This window comes from Heteronotia binoei, chromosome 5, assembly GCF_032191835.1.
Source record: "Heteronotia binoei isolate CCM8104 ecotype False Entrance Well chromosome 5, APGP_CSIRO_Hbin_v1, whole genome shotgun sequence".
NCBI lineage: Eukaryota > Metazoa > Chordata > Lepidosauria > Squamata > Gekkonidae > Heteronotia > Heteronotia binoei.
In genome coordinates this window covers 48,387,233-48,403,219 of record NC_083227.1, presented here as the reverse complement: position 1 = coordinate 48,403,219, position 15,987 = coordinate 48,387,233, and the positions used below count along the sequence as shown (strand labels likewise).

The window sequence follows — 15,987 nt, the reverse complement described above, 5'->3', positions numbered from 1 at the left end:
GTTTATTGTTATTTTTTTCCCCAGATCTGTCCAATGTATTCTGAATTGTTCCATTAAAGTCTCCCATAATCATGACCTGGTCATATGTCACCTTTAAAAAAAAACCCAAGCACGATATCCCACAGAATGCAATCTCAAAAAATGAGGTCCGGTTGAGACCTCTGATCAACCAACGACGGGACCAACGCTGCTTAGAACTGAAGGATGAAGGGATGTCTGATCAGGAAATTCGTTGTAAAAAAGCTGCGGGGTATAATAGCGATGGGTTAGGGATGGATTTAATGGTGAGTGTGACCCTGGCCGAGGAGTGGTTCATTCTGTTTGTCTATGGCAAGAAAAGAGTCTGAATGTGGTTTCCTTACTGCTGAGGTTTATTGAGACAGGTATGGCTGTATATTTGTGTAATTTGTGTAATTTCCTTCTGCCTTCCCTGTTAGGTAGGCAGATGTTGGGTATGTTGGACCAAGGAGAAACCCTTCTGTAACCAAAATATATAGGGTATTCTCATGGGTCATTTTGTAGAAAAAAAGGCGCAGGAGCTCAGTAGCATATCTCATTTGCATATGAGTGTGCATCGGGGAGGGAACTCCTTTACTTTAGATCTGTTTACTAGCCATTCCTTCCCCACGTAGTAGTTTGGGAATTACAGGTCCAAAACAGGTTTTTTCAATTGATGGCTTCTGCTAAATTATTTCCATATTCCGCTTGAGCATCTATCGAGCATTTTGTCATACGATAAGCTGTTTGCAGAGGATGAATTTGGTGTATACAGGGAGAGATTTGAGCAGATGGCATTCATTCAGTGTTTGTATAAAAACCTTTATGTGAATGAGCAAAATCTCTCTTAGCAGTGCTTCCTGAGTTTTATCTTTGTGTGTCTCCGAATGCATATTGACTGATGAAATAGCTGGTTGTTACAAAAACTATTCTGCGTGCTGTTCAAGTTGACATTTTTCTTTCATGCATTAAGGAAAGTATGTTGCGGGAAACCTAAATTTTGATATTTGTGCAAGAGGTTCTCCAACTGTGTCCTCCTGTACAGCACATCTAGCACTGCACTGTAAAATGAACATGTACTATATACCTCATAATGTATTAGTATGAAGGTGATCACATGATATAGCCCTTCTCGGACTAAGCTACTTCATACTGAAGCTGTGTCACATTTGAATGCTGTCTCCTTGCAAGGGAAATTCTAACATGTAGAGGACAAAACTAACTTAAAACAGAATATTTCCCTTTGCTGTGGAGTAAGTGTTAAAACACAACCAACCAACCAGAAGCATTCAAGCATAAATCCGCCTTCTTCCAAAATAAAGTGATTGGACTCAGGAAGAGCATACCTGAAGCTCTTTCTGTCCATTTGAATCAATGCTGGGTCTTTTTGTCATTGATACAGTTAATTTGTACCTATGTGTTGATTTCGGTGAGCTTACAACACTGAGTCCTAGCACTGAAATCAGGTTTCAGACCTAAGGTTGGGGGTGGGGGGAAGGAAATGCGCAGCTGTACTCTTTTCTTTGTCACTCTTTTGGACATTTTGGAACAAGTCTGGCATGGAAATTAAAGCATGTTGCTTCTGTAGCTCAGCTTTGGCTCAGATTCAGCCCTAGGCACTTCTACTATAGCCTGATTGAAGGCAAGAAAGAAAAAAGAGTCAGTGGCCACACACTAGGAACTGATGTGTTCTGAGAAAGGAAAATGCCACTGCCATGGAGAAGGGCTTGCATCTGCTGTTACCTAATGGAATTGTGGAGTTGACTGTATTACGTGGTGTCTCTTGTATTTAATATCTTGCTTTTCCTTATGGGTGAAGGTGTCATATAGATCCCAATTTAAAAATACATGATAAAATAAAGACCCAAATAACATGGCCTTGTAACGTTTCCTGAAACTTTCTAGAGACAGTTCCCCCTTCACCCTCCTGAGAGAGCTTGTTCCAGAGAGTGGGGCCTAGATTAGAAAATGCATGAGCTCTGCTTGATGCCAGGTGAGCCACCCTACTGGAGGACTGCAGCTGGTGCATGGGGACATATAGGAAAATACGGTCTTCTAGATCAGTGGCTCCCAACCTTTTTGGCATAAGGGACTGGTTTTGTGGAAGACAATTTTTCCACGGACCAATGTGTGTGTGCTTGAGGGTGGTGCTGGGGTTTTTGCCGCCCCAGGCTGCTCCCCACCTGCACCCTGTCCCTGACCCTCATGGGGGTCCTTAAATGGGGGGAGACTGGGGCTGTTTCTGACTCTTCCCCGTTAGGTGGCCAGGTGGCAGAAGGCCAATCTTCCTCTCCCTCCCATTTAAAGATCCCTGCTGATTGGTGGGGAAAAGGAAAGGTAAGGTTCCCTATGCAAGCAGCAGTCATTTCTGACTCTGGGGTGACGTTGCTTTCACAATGTTTTCATGGCAGACTTTTTACAGGGTGGTTTGTCATTGCCTTCCCCAGTCATCTGCACTTTCTTCCCAGCAAGCTGGGTACTCATTTTACTGACCTCAGAAGGATGGAAGGCTGAGTCAACCTTGGGCTGGCTACCTGAATCCAGCTTCCGCCGGAATTAAACTCAGGTTGTGAGCAGAGAGTTCAGACCACAGTACTGCAGTACTGCTGTACCACGGGGGGGGGGTCTGTAAATGAGGCATGGGCTAAGGTCACAGCAGTGTTTCCCCTTCTGCCAGCCTGGGACCAGGGCAGACGAAAGAGGCAGCAGGGCTGCTCTGCCTTGATCTGAGGCTGCCTCCCTGCCTCATAGCAAAGCCATACTGCCTCTTTTGCCCACCTGGGTCCTGGGCAGGTGGGGGTAGTGCGGTGCCTCTGCCTCACTCCGCGGCCTGGTTACTGCCAGGCCACAGACTGACCTGGTTGCTGCCAGGCCACGGCCCGGTAGTAGGTGGTTGGGGACTCCTGTTCTAGATGGTCCAGTAGCTATCAGTGAAGTTTTACAAAGTCATGTACTGAATGGCTAAGAGAATAAGAAGGCACAGGATCACCAGCCTACGGGGGTGGGGGGTGGGTGGGCCTGGAAATCGCTCGTTTTTAAAACATCTCCAACTGGCAGAGATCAGCTCCCCCGGATAAAATAGCTGCTTTGAAGGCTCTATGAAATTGTACCATGCTGAGGCCCCTCCCCACCCTCTCCTGGATCCACCCCCAAAGTCTCCAGGTATTTTCCAACACAGACCTGGCAACCCTAAAATGAACTGAGGCAGCATCCAGTGAAATCTGTGCATTCATAGGGGATCATGTTTGCAACCTACAGAAGACTCATTGAGAATAAAAGGTTTAACTGGGCACTGATTTATTTTTCAACATAGCAGTGCTTTCACATTCTACAAAAAAAATCTAATGGCTCTGCAATGCTGTCTCTGTCTTCACTGCACTCATCACATAGTACTTTGATAACCTTGGCATTTTAGACCATTTAAGAATCAGTTGCAACACATTTTGGAACATTGAGACTTCAGAATGTTTTGTTTGGAGGGTACCAATGTGGGAATGGAATGTTTTAATCAATGTACCAGAGTTCTGGTACCAGAGCTACCACCAGAAGAGAAAGTGAGGGGCCATGGCGCAGTGCCAAGACGTCTGATTTGAGTGCAGAAAGTCCCCAGTTTAAACTCTCACATCTCCAGTTAAAAGGATCAGGTAGAAGGTGAGGAAAAAGCCTCTACCTGAGACCCTGAAAAGCCACTGCTAGTTATAGTGGACAACCCTGGCACTGATAGATTGACACCATATAAGGCAGCTTCCTGTGTTCATGGAGCAGGACAACTCTCTTCTTTTTTCAGACTGAAGAAGATACTACTGATATATCACAAGGGCTAGGAAATGTACATTGTTAGTAGGAAAATAAGTATTTTGGAAGAAGTCATATCAAGAAGGCTTGAAATACACTGAGGGGCCTTGCAGTAAAAAGCTGAGGGTAGCAATTAATTTACCAGATGAGAAAGGGCAGGGCAGGGTGGTGTGGAGTCGTGAAAAGATGTCAGATTGATGGGTGGAGAAGGTAGGATTGATAAATTAGCTGTTTACAGTCTTTCTTTGGGCCTTTTCAGAGTAGGCAGAAATTTACTTGGTAGACTACCAAATGCCCTTGTTTTAGTCAACAGGCTAAGCTTCAGCTGGCACCAAGTTCCCCAAACTCAAAATAATCAGCACTCGCGTTAGTTATTGCTAGGCATTGATGGTTCTATACAATAAAGCACCGCCAAATGTTATTTCCTTTACATGGTGCAGATGGATGCTTGGGTCACTTCTGCTGAGGGACTTTCAGGTGCCTGAATCTGCCCTAGGAGATATTTTAATAGGGGTTTGTTTGTAACACAGTGTAATACTGCTAAAGGCAATTTAAAAAGCGACAACAATTTAACTTAATAAATAATGGGAGAAGAATTGTTTTTGAATGCACCTGTTAAGCCATCTTTCATGCTCCAGTGCCTTGCCCTGAAAGACACTACTCCCTATTCTCAACCAGCAACCTCCACTTGAACCCACAAGCAGTCTCTTACTTGCTGGCTCAGTACATTCGCCCCCTCCCCTTTCCCAACTGTACCCTGCTAGTCTTGTAAATCTTCAGTCACCTGTGGTGACTTAAGAATTGCCTTGAGGCAACCAGGCAGGAATGCTTTAGAAAAATTCTTATCCACAAATGACTGACACAGGGATGTTTAGGCAGCTGGTCTAGAGAAATTGTGAGTTGATTTGCAAGGCTGCCTATTACCTGTTTTGTTCCCCTTATCCCCATCCCAACTATTAAGAACATAAGAGATCCAACTATGATCTTTTTAACTGCAGCAACTTTAATAAATGCTGTTGGAGCTGAAATTACCACAGCTGCTGGCACCAAACTTGCCCTCCAGTAAAACCTCATTAATGGATTTAAAGCTCATTCCAATTACAGGGTCTTGAAAGAGTCCTGTATTGTTATTTTTTGTCACTACCTCCCCAGATCAGGAGTGGATATTTTGTATATTGGGAGTGCTAGTTTGTATACTGGTTTTGTATCTAGTATGGATGTATTTCTGCCAAGTCACTTACAGAGCTTTACTGCAGTGCTGTGGTGAAAGAAACTGGACCTGAGGATCTACCCAGTCCTTCTTTCCAACCTTCTTTCCAACCTTCATCCATGTTAAACTGCTCTCAGTCAGGTCTAAACGCAAACTCAGTCAGCGCCCAGTTTTCCTCTGTCAGGGCTAGACTCAGACTGAATCTCCTCAGCATTGAGTTCTGAAGTCTCTCTTTCTTCAACTCATGTTAACCAATCAAACTGGGGCACGGAGTCTAGCAATGCCTGCTGTCACTAAACGTTTAGGGGGGTATAGGCTGCACCAGAGGTGTTCGGTGACCTCCAGCTGTACATAGAAGAAAGCATAAGATACTCCAAATATCACAGATGTGTATAATCGTGAGTCTTAGGGCAAATTCCATTTTGCATTTTGGACAGGGCGATTCAGTGAAGACAAAACATTTTGTCCCTGAATATTATGTGGTGTATTGAACCAAACACAACCAGAGCTCTTATTTTGGGGTGAAGCTTTCCTGCTTACCATTTCTGCTGCAAACCACTGTCTCACCTAAAGCACTACTTCTAAGATTTAGGGGATTTTCAGGATCAAAGCTTAGGGCTGCCAGGTAGCCAATCACAGCAGGCAACCTCCCTTCCCTGTACACCAAGCTTCTGTCACTTGACAGAGCTTGAGGTGAGTTAGCACAAGGCAACACCATTTAATCACTTCTGGTTTCGCACCTGGAAGTAAAGTCACAATGTCATATGACACTACTTCCCAAATCTGGTAAAAGCCATAGAGATCTAGGAATTCCTAGAGTGTCACATGATGTTGTGACATCACTTTTGGATCCCCAGGGACTGTAAAGTCAGCATCTGAAGTTCTGTTAACCACATTTAGTCTTAACTATGGTTTCACAACAAGGATGTTGTGGCTTAATCCTGCCTTATTCCCTTGTGATGCCATTTTGGGCTACAAGGTAATGAACAGTAGTGGTGAGGCAAACCTGGATTTGAGTAAGTTGAATCCTAGTTTCATGAACTAACCAGAGTTAAAACAAATCATTGTTTCATAAAATGTCTGAACAGACACATTGTGTTTTTCTGGAAAGGTGGTCATAGAAGAATTACCATACATTTTCATTGTTGAAGGAATAATGCGGATTTATGATGTAGTATTTTAAAAGTCACACAGATCAGCTGTTTACTCATGCTGTGAACAAATGCACAATGCAAATGTATGCAATACAAGAGTTTGCTCCTATCAAAACATAATGGAAACAAAACCTGTGAGATTAATTTGCACAGTTGGAGTGATTTTTCCCCCCTAAGCAAATCTTTTCCATGTTGTTTGCCTGTTCATTTTACAGCGAATAGTCGGATATCTTTCTATAGCATTTGTGTGTTATTAAAAACATTTCAATGACAGGCATCTGCTTGCTCCTATATGAAATAACCATGGGTTGAAAATCTCTATCATTGCAAAAAAGATTAGAACATTCAGATTACCAGGAGTAAATCTGAGTTCTGCAGGGCTTGTCTTACTTGTCATGAGAATTTGTTACTGTTTGTGGAGTTCCCATGCCCAGCACGACTAGGGGAAAACACTTGTGATGGCAGAAGTAAGGAAGGTGTCTAATGTCATGAGTCACCGGGGAAATGTTTGTAGTGAAAAGTGCTTGATATCGTTGGAGGAAACCTATGGAATCTGCCAGTCATGTTAGCATTCCATTCCTGCAATCCTTGGGCTCGCAGGAAGATTCTTCTAACACTTGTCACAGTTTGATTTTGAACCTAGATATGAAGCTAATAGTTTCTAACGGTTTTTCAAGTGCCACTGAATCAAATTACTGAAGTAGAAAGGAACGGTTGACATTCTGCTTTAAAGTGACCGTAAGTCTGACCCAGTTCTGCAATGATGGTGTCATCGCAATTGTATCTCATTGCTGTAGGTTCTCAGATGCTGACAGGCGGAACAAGTTGCTTTAGCTCACGGTGCTCAGCTGTCATACAGAACAGCTCGCAGGTCCTTTTTATGAATGAAATGTGCAGGGGACTTCCTTCTCCTTCCTTTTGTCCCTTCACTTCCTTGGCTGCTGGTGAAATTAATTTGTGCATAGTGGGTGGGGTGGGAATAGGTATAAATATAAAATAATAAGTGGGTAGAAAAACTTTTCGTTTCAGGGATGCTAGTTCAAGTCCTATAAGCCCAATGGTAAAGAAAAGCTCAGAACTATCTGGGAAGCTCAATGAAGGAGAAGAACCTTGATTATTTTTATACTGCCTGAGCAGACAGATGAAATGCTGTCGCCTTTCGTCTTGCTCTTGTTAGTGTCTCACACAGTTGAACAGAGGCCAGGGATGCTGACTTTACCATATTTGTTGAGTGATGGTCACAAATTTGAAACAAGGACACCAGAGAGACCAGAGCTAGTTGTCTGTGTAACCTCACTCAAACAGTGTAGGTTTTACTTTTCACCCTACTTTCATAGTGACAAAATGAGTTTGCTGATCTGTAACCTGCAATCCTGCAAGTTAATTAATACGTATCTCTGCCAGTTTCAAAATCTGTGTTCTACACTGGAGATCACTGGGTAATTCCTGACAATTTTGCCTTTTTTGGTATGTTTCCACCCTAGAATTCCAGTTTACATGATCTGCACAATGTTGAAACTGTGCCCCTATTAATGATGGTGAAACCAGAACAAGTGGGCTTGATATTCCAATATTTGGATGCAGATTGATAGATGAAGCATCACTAGCTTTGTCTAAACAACAGTCAATAAATCTTAATGAAGGAAGAAATCCTAATTAATGTTTTTGGAAGGAACTGGTTCAGGCAAAACAAAAGACAGAGTGGGAAGTGAAACCCAGATGGGGTAAGGAGGCAAAATTAAATCTAGTATTAAAAGAGTTGCCCAATATGCAAGATGTTCTCTCCGTGAGCAGTTAACCATTTCATGGGAAGAGGTGTCAGGGTTGGGTTTGATTAATCTTCTTCTGAATATGAGAAGGTCATGATCAAGAGATCAAGATCCCAGAATACCTCCTCCCCCAGATCTTGTGTCCTCAGACACCCAGGACTCAGACAGACCTCCTGCTGAGGCTGTGGCACCAGAAATCCAAAGGGCTGCTGACCAGGAACTGGACATGGAGGCCACAAGGGATTCTGACAATGAAAACCACCCATACCAGGAATCTCATGGGCACCCCCATAGCCTCTGGAAGATAAGAGATGGGAAGCTTAGATCCAGTGACTTAGTGCTTGTTTGGCTGTCCTCCACTCTCCCCCACTCATGAGACTTGTGATGATCAGACTTTGTTGTGACTGGATGCTGGACTAAACCAGCAGGATTCTGGCTTTGATGACAAATGTATGCCAGGGGGATCTCTGGTATGGAGCCCATGGACACTATGATGCCCACCAAGACCTTTCTTTATTCCCGCCAAGTTTTTTTAGAAATTGGGTGGGGCCAGGTGGAGCATTTGTTCAGAGCTTTTGATTGGCTGCTGGAGATTTGATTAGCTATGTCAAATTTTAAAAACATTGCTTTGCCACTAGAGCACCAGAATCTTCACTGTGTGACTAAAAGTAAGCTGTGGCAGCCATTCTGTGGAAAGTTCCTCCTCTTTGTGGCAGCCATTTTGTGGCTATACCCAGGTGCTCCCAGGCTCAAGAAGGTAGGGGACCCCAGCTGTATGCACTTGCCTCAATGAATAGCTTCAGCCTTGCTTGGGTGATTGTAGCATCAATATCTCCACTAAAGCTTGATGCCTGTGATTACTGCCTGCCTGGACTCTTGTATGCCTGTGCTTGAAGAAACCGGATTTGCTTGAAAAGCAGTCAGTGGTGTGGGGAGAGCAATGAAGAGCACAGTGGAAGAAGAAAAACTGATAGAGGAAAGCAGTCAAAAGAAGGGGATGGGGAAGCTGCCCTCCAAGTCCAGGGAAGAGTTACAATATACAGGAATCCCCGAAGATCTTAATCTCTTGTAGTCTCAGTTTAGATTGCAAGCTACATTTTGGGAGATAAAGACAAAGTTTTGGAACCCCAGTTGGTAAAGAGTATCAGGGCTGGACCTAGGGTGCATGGTGCCCCAGGCAGACACGTGGCGCCCCCGCAGTACCATGCCGCACCACCCCCTCCAAGGTGCCGCACCCCGCCGCCTGCATGAGGGACAAGCAACTGGGCCCCCGATGGCTTGAGGGGGTCCTTCTCCGACTCCCCAGCTTCCTCTTCCCTCCCTTCCACACCATTTCAATGGCCAGGAAGTGGGGGGGAGTGGTGTGCTGTGGCTTCCTGGGTGATTTAAAGTGTACCCCCCCGCTGATCAGCTGATTGGTGGGTAAAATGGTGCTGGAGGCTTGCGGCTCCTATGCCAGCCCTTAAGCGCGATCAGTATCAGTGTGGGGTAAAGCGGGCCAGGGCAGCAGCAGCAGGAAGGAATGCCGCTGAAAAAGCAGCCATAGCCACTGCCTCCACTGCAAAGGGGGCAACGGAGGCAGTGGCCATGGCCACTCTTTGGTGGCATTCCTTCCCGCTGCTGCTGTCCTGGCCCTCCTCATCCCACATTGGTACTTGTGCTGGATTGCCAGCATAGGATCCTTCAATGCCATTTTATCCAACAATCAGCTGATTGTCAGGGGGGTAAGCTTTAAATTGCCTGGGAAGCTGTGGCACTCCACTGCCGCTTCCCGGCCATTGAAATGGTGCGGAAGGGAGGGAGGAGGAGGCTGGGTAGTGTAGCCCGTAAGGCAAATGAGGGATTTGCCTAGGGCATGGGGAGGGGGGGAAGGCCGAATTCGGTGCCCCCGCCCTTCCGGCACCCTAGTGGAATAGCACTTAAATTTGGATCAGCACTTGCAATTTGCAGATGCTTCATTTGCAGTGACTCCAGAGTAAGTTCACTTGTCCTGTTTGCAAATGAGCCATTGAAGTTTATACATGTAGTCTTTCTTCAACAAATTAAGAGCAGTCTCTTATACAGATCCTGGCTTCAAAGGTGAAATTACATAGAATCATAGAGTTGGAAGGGACCTCCAGGGTCATTCAATCCAACCCCCTGCACATGCAGGAACTTCACAAATACCTCCCCCACACTCATACATCCCCTAGTGACCTCTGGTTCATGTCCATGAGATGGGGAAAACCTCCACAAGAACTAAGCATTGATGCACAAGGGCCATTTATGCACATAAGGGCCACAAGAACTAAGCATTAACACTGCTCCATTAAGAGTTTTCCCAGAGAAAGAAAATTGCCGGAGATTAATGTCATATGGACATATGAAGCTGCCTTATACTGAATCAGACCGTTGGTCCATCAAAGTCAGTATTGTCTGCTCAGACTGGCAGCGGCTCTCCAGGGTCTCAAGCTGAGGTTTTTCACGCCTATTTGCCTGGACCCTTTTTTGGAGATGCCAGGGATTGAACCTGGGACCTTCTGCTTCCCAAGCAGATGCTCTACCACTGAGCCATCGTCCCTCCCCAAAGAGAGAGAGGTAAGGTGAAACCAGATTCAAGACCACCAATTTCAGCCAATTGGCCTAGATGTTTAGATGCCACAGAGGCTCCAATACAAGTTTAGTAGGCTGGGGATTTCTCTGACTTCCGTACAGTATTTCAGATGGTCACATGTGGGGGTGACATGTGATTGGAACTCCATGGAAAAACAGGGCAAAGATAACTGGCTCTAGAATGGAGATTTAGAGTACAAAAATTAGCCAGCTGGGAAGGAGTTAACTCCCTCCTTTCACAGCTTTTCTGCTCAAAATTGCCCCTTCCTAAAGTTCCTTTCTTTCTGAAAAATGGCTGCAAGAGCTTTGTTAGTGTGTGTGTGTGCGCGACATGTGGTTAATACCTAAGGCTGCTCTGCTGTTGTAACAGGCTGCATGTAAATTTTTTTTGAAGTACCTTTTTCAGACTGAAAAAAGGATGGTAGTAGTTGTAGTCATTCAAGCCATGACTTTGTTAGAGCTCGAGAAGCCTTTAAAATCACTTAGTAGGATAAAACTCCCAAGTACTGTAACTGTCAGATTGCTTTATCTAATTTATGGGATGGAGGCAATGGAATAAACAATAACACTCCATTTAGAGTTATTAGATTAGCCATTATAGAAACCGCAGAAAGTACATAAGCCTTTACTTTATGTTCACTTGAATTTGGCTATTAAGCTTTGATGGAACTTTCATTTAACCAAATGCCTTTGTTTACAACAATAAACTGGTTAACTCTTATTTCCCTGTTAAATTAACTATGGCAGCATCAATATTTGCCTACCTCATTGGTCCTTAAGTTTGCACAATCGGTTCAATTAGGGGGTCTGATTCTGCAGAGATTTATGAATGCAGTCTCTACTGCCATGAAGCACCAAGGAAGCTGCTTACAAGTGAAAAGTTTGGTTATTTTGCCTCGAGTTTGCTGGACTGTTGCACCGTATCTTGTAAAAGAAAAATCTCCGTATGTATGCAAGAAAAGTTGTTGTTTTTCTTCTTGAGACACATTTTAAAACAAAGTAAGCCAAACATTTTTGCTTACATTTAATATTTGTTGCCCAGTAATGGTAAAAGTGCCCTGACCTGAATGACCCAGTCTAGCTGGATCTAGTTTGGTGTAGTGCCAGTTTGGTGTAGTGGTTAAGTGTGTGGACTCTTATCTGGGATGGCCTTGGGTTAACCATAGCTCTGGCAGAGGTTGTCCTTGAAAGGGCAGCTTCTGTGAGAGCCCTCTCAGCCCCACCCACCTCACAGGGTGTTTGTTGTGGGGGGAGAAGATAAAGGAGATTGTGAGCCACTCTGAGTCTGAAATTCAGAGTGTGGGGTGGGGTATAAATCCAATATCATCATCATCATCATCATCATCATCTAGTAGTTGGATCTCAGATGCTAAGTAGGTTGGCCTTGGTTAGTATTTGGATGAGAGACCACCAAGGAATTCCAGGGTTGCTGTGCAGAGGAAGGCAATGGCAAACCAATAAGCCAACCTTTTAGCTTCTCTCCATCTCTATTATTATGTATGTATTTAATTTACATCATGCTTTTCTCCACAATGGGGACTAAAAACAATTTACATCATTCCCCTCTTCTCCATTTTATCATCACAACATGCCTGTGGGGTAGGTTAAGCTGAGAGTATGTTACTGGCCTTGGTGAGTCATGCAAGTCAAATGGTAGCAAGTTGCCCATTGGTTGCTACTGGGCTTGGCCCCAGTTAGTCCTCCCTCAAAGGTGAACACTCTGGCAGAAAGGCCTAAATACTGTTGTAGCTGCCTAACAATGGACACCTGTTTCTTAATGCTAAAGGTACTCCTTTTATCATTTGGGTTTTTTAACAAGAATTTCTTTTTAAGATTTCAGATTTTTAAAGAAACCTAGGACTTTTCTTAGGTTTTTAGAAAGATCTGTCTTGTCTATCCATGGCCCCAGTCTCCAGTTAAAGTATCCACAGATTGGGCCACATTGTGAATTAGTATATTAGAACCATAGAACAGAGGATTTGGAAGGGGTCATGTGTAGTCCAACCCCCTGCTCAATACAGAATCAGCCTAAAGCAACCCAGAGAAGGAGGAGGAGATGGATTTATACCCCGTCCTTCACTCAGAGTCGCAGAACAGTTCACAGTCTCCTTCCCCTTTCCTTCCCCACAACAGATACCCTGTGAGGTAGGTGGGGCTGAGAGAGTATTTTTGAGAACTGCTCTTGAGGGAACAGCTCTGACAGAATTTGTGACTGACCCAAGGTCACACCAGCAGGTGCATGTGGAGGAATGCGGAATCAAGCTCAGTTCTCTTAGATTAGAGTCCATGCTCTTAATCACTACACCAAACTGGCTGTCAGGAGTTTGTTCAGCTGCTGCTTAAAGACTGCCAGTGAGGGGGAGTTCATCACCTTCAACAGTTGATCCCACTGTTGAACAACTCCTGCTGTAAAAAAGTTTTTCCTAATATCCTGCCGGTACTTTCCTGCTCTTAATTTAAACAGATTTTGAGTGCTATCCTCTGCAGCCAACAGGAGCAGCTCCCTGCCCTCCTCTATTGATCATGATGGCTACTATATGGAGAACAGACACATCTAAATATATAGAAACTCTGTGACCCCCAAGGTGGATATTCTGTTTTTAAAATATCCTAATGCTGATATTACATCTTCAGTAGTGGCTGGGCTGTCTGCTGGTGAGTGATAGGATTTTCTTTTCTGTGTGTGGCTATGTATGTTCAGTAAACAGTTCAAAAAAAGAGCTCCGCTTCTTCTGGATTTGTTCAGTAGCTACTGCTGTGACATAAGTTAAAACATGGATACTAATACAGAAAAAGTTCTTTTTTTCTATTGGCAGGCAGCTCAATGCTTCCTCTTTTCTCTCTCTCTTATCCCTTTTATAGCTTTGAAGCATAGCAAAGAAGTGAAATCCATTGAGAATACTCTGTAAAGGTAAGTGTATTTATTACATTGCATTGACAAACATTGCCGTACAACATTGATTTTTCTTTTATTCGCGGATTTAAGCACTTGGATTAACGATAGAGCTGACAGGACAACTTCTTTAACCACCCGGTTGTTCCGTCTTGCACAAAATGCCAATCTCTCATTAGAGGGGAAGGTGTGAAGAAAGGCAGCGATGTGCTGAAGAAGGCCAAATTTTGTTGTGATTGCTGACATGTACTTTGTTCCTAGCAGGGCAGCCGTGTTTGCTAAGATGAATGATAAAGAATATAGAACAAAAGAGCCTGCTCACATAGTGGTATTGCTTTTGGTCAATAGCCGAATGAAGCCAGCCAGCACAATGAGACAGCTGAAACGGGGTGCTGAATGGCAATTTAATCGGATTGTATTTAACTTGTTGAGATAGGAAGTGCTGGGCAGTGAATGGCTCTGCAGAGGGATGTATGTGTTATATATTCCACACCTTATGACTGAACTGTTTCTTCCTCATTAAGCAAGGTGACTGCCTTTGCTTTCCTGAATTACATCTAAGGACATATCTGCATGAAAGCGCAGGTCAGGATTTTCTCTGTTGCTAGCGCACTTTCAGATGAAGAATCCCACAAGTGTGTTTCCTGACGGTGTGGTTCTTCCACTTTTAAGTCTGTGTGTCGGGATTTTCCTTGCACACACTCTGGTGATTGGTGAAGGATCGCATAGTTGTTCAGTCCTCCCCTCTGTCATCACTGAGGTGGTGACATTCCACCTGCCATTTCTTTGGCATGTGCACTATATTGATGCAGCAGGATAAAGTGAGGTGGTGCAACAGAGCATTCTGCCTTTTCTAGATTAGATACTGCATTTTTGAATGGGCCAGTTGCCTTCCCTAGAGCTGTCAACTTCCAGGTGATACCACTATTACTGTTGATCTCCAGATGATCAAAATCAATTCCCTGGGAGAAAATGGCTGTGTTGGAGGGTGTACTGTATGACATTATACTTCGCTGTCATTATACTCTGTATGACATTGTACTCACTATACTCTCCAAACCTCACCCTTCCTCGGCTCCACCCCAAAATCTCCCAACCTAAAGCTGGCAATCGTATCCTTCCCCCCACAAAAACAAGTGCACCTATTCAAACACTGCCCATTAAAATGGGAAGGGGAGACGGAAGTGGCTCCATGCTCATTTCTTTCATTTATCTCTCTCTCATCTCATCTTCCAAGGCCCTAATCCCCTTCTCCCCAGCCCCTCAGATTGAATTCCAGTTCCAGTCCCGCACTATCAGCCTCTCTCAGGGGCGGGGCTGGTCCTCCAGAAAACCAGGAACTTTGCTTGTGTGTGAATGAAAGAGAGAGAAGCCCTTCCCACCTGATAACTCCTTGCTCCCTCTGCCACTCACTATGCTTGCCTGTTAGCAGCCAGTGTGCTGGTGAATTTCTTGAACGGTCATACCCCTAGTCCACTAAAGACAAGAAAAGATCTTGAATAGCAAATATATAATTTTTCTGTAAGACAAGACCCCTCCTCATTTTATGGTCATCTGCTACAGGTTTTTTGAAAAATGGTGGTTAGAGAGCAAATGGCAGCAGAGCAAATGGCAGCATCTTGTGGTGGGGGGAAGAGCAGGAAGTGGAAGAGGTTGGATGTGGCCTTTAAAACTGTGCAAAAGTGCAGACTGGACAAAAGACACTTCAGATGCTTTCCTCCCAGAAACATCAGTGTAAGTATGGTCTGAAAAAACACAGGGAAAAGTTGGGAGGAAATCAGCCAAGCAATGACTGACAAATTATACTGTGTATGAGGCTGGGGAAACCCCCAGTATAGTTAAGAAACTCAGCAACAGCAAAAACTCCATGCAGAAAATGCCCCCTGTGTCAAAGCTTTTCATGGTCAATTACAGCCAGATCTCTCCGATGCAGGTTGCTACTCTTCTTAATGCATTTCCTATTCCAAACAGTCCGTGTGCTTAATTTTCATAAGTGTCCTGGGTATTTACTTAAGGGGTGCTGCTTAGACATAAATGTCTGACGGTTGTGTACAGAGTTGGGTTATGTTGGCTTAAATTCTGTGAGTTAAAAATAATTGTCTCATTAAACCTTTGCCTGCATTAGCCTGCATTAGCCTGCATCCCTTAATTTCTAATGAGCCTGGCTGCTTGTAGCTTAATGTTATTTTGTGGATATCGGTTACCAGCAAATTATCCTGAATGGGTATTGCCCTGTTTTTCTGGTTTCCACTACTGGCGGAGCATCTTGGATTTCCATTCACGAGTTTACCCTGTTTTGTTGATCCAACAAAGTTAGCACAGTCTGTGCTTTAGGACAAAGTCTCAGCCAGTTTTCCTTGCACAAACACAGGAAAGATTTGTGTAAAATTTCTGACACAAAGGAGACAGAGAAATGGGTTTATAATCTTTTGAACAGCTGCTGCTGCTGCTGCATGTATATCTTTCATAACCAAGTCAACTGTCCATAATAGAGCATAAACAGCAAGTGTCAGTTATAAACAATGGTTTATATCCAGTCCACTATTAGTGGAAAGTGCTAGTGGAGGCTTTTCTCTG

The 15,987-nt window shown here is 44.1% G+C and overlaps 1 protein-coding gene across 2 annotated transcripts in view; it reads left to right on the top strand.

The window, feature by feature from the left end:
* FHIT (fragile histidine triad diadenosine triphosphatase) overlaps positions 1 to 15,987 on the top strand; it is a 1,817,261-nt gene that overhangs the window by 58,651 nt on the left and 1,742,623 nt on the right. For both annotated transcript variants that reach the window (XM_060238269.1, XM_060238268.1), the window contains exon 2: positions 13,380 to 13,428. The gene's annotated coding sequence lies outside the window, so the exon portion shown is untranslated. The remainder of the gene's footprint in view (positions 1 to 13,379; positions 13,429 to 15,987) is intronic.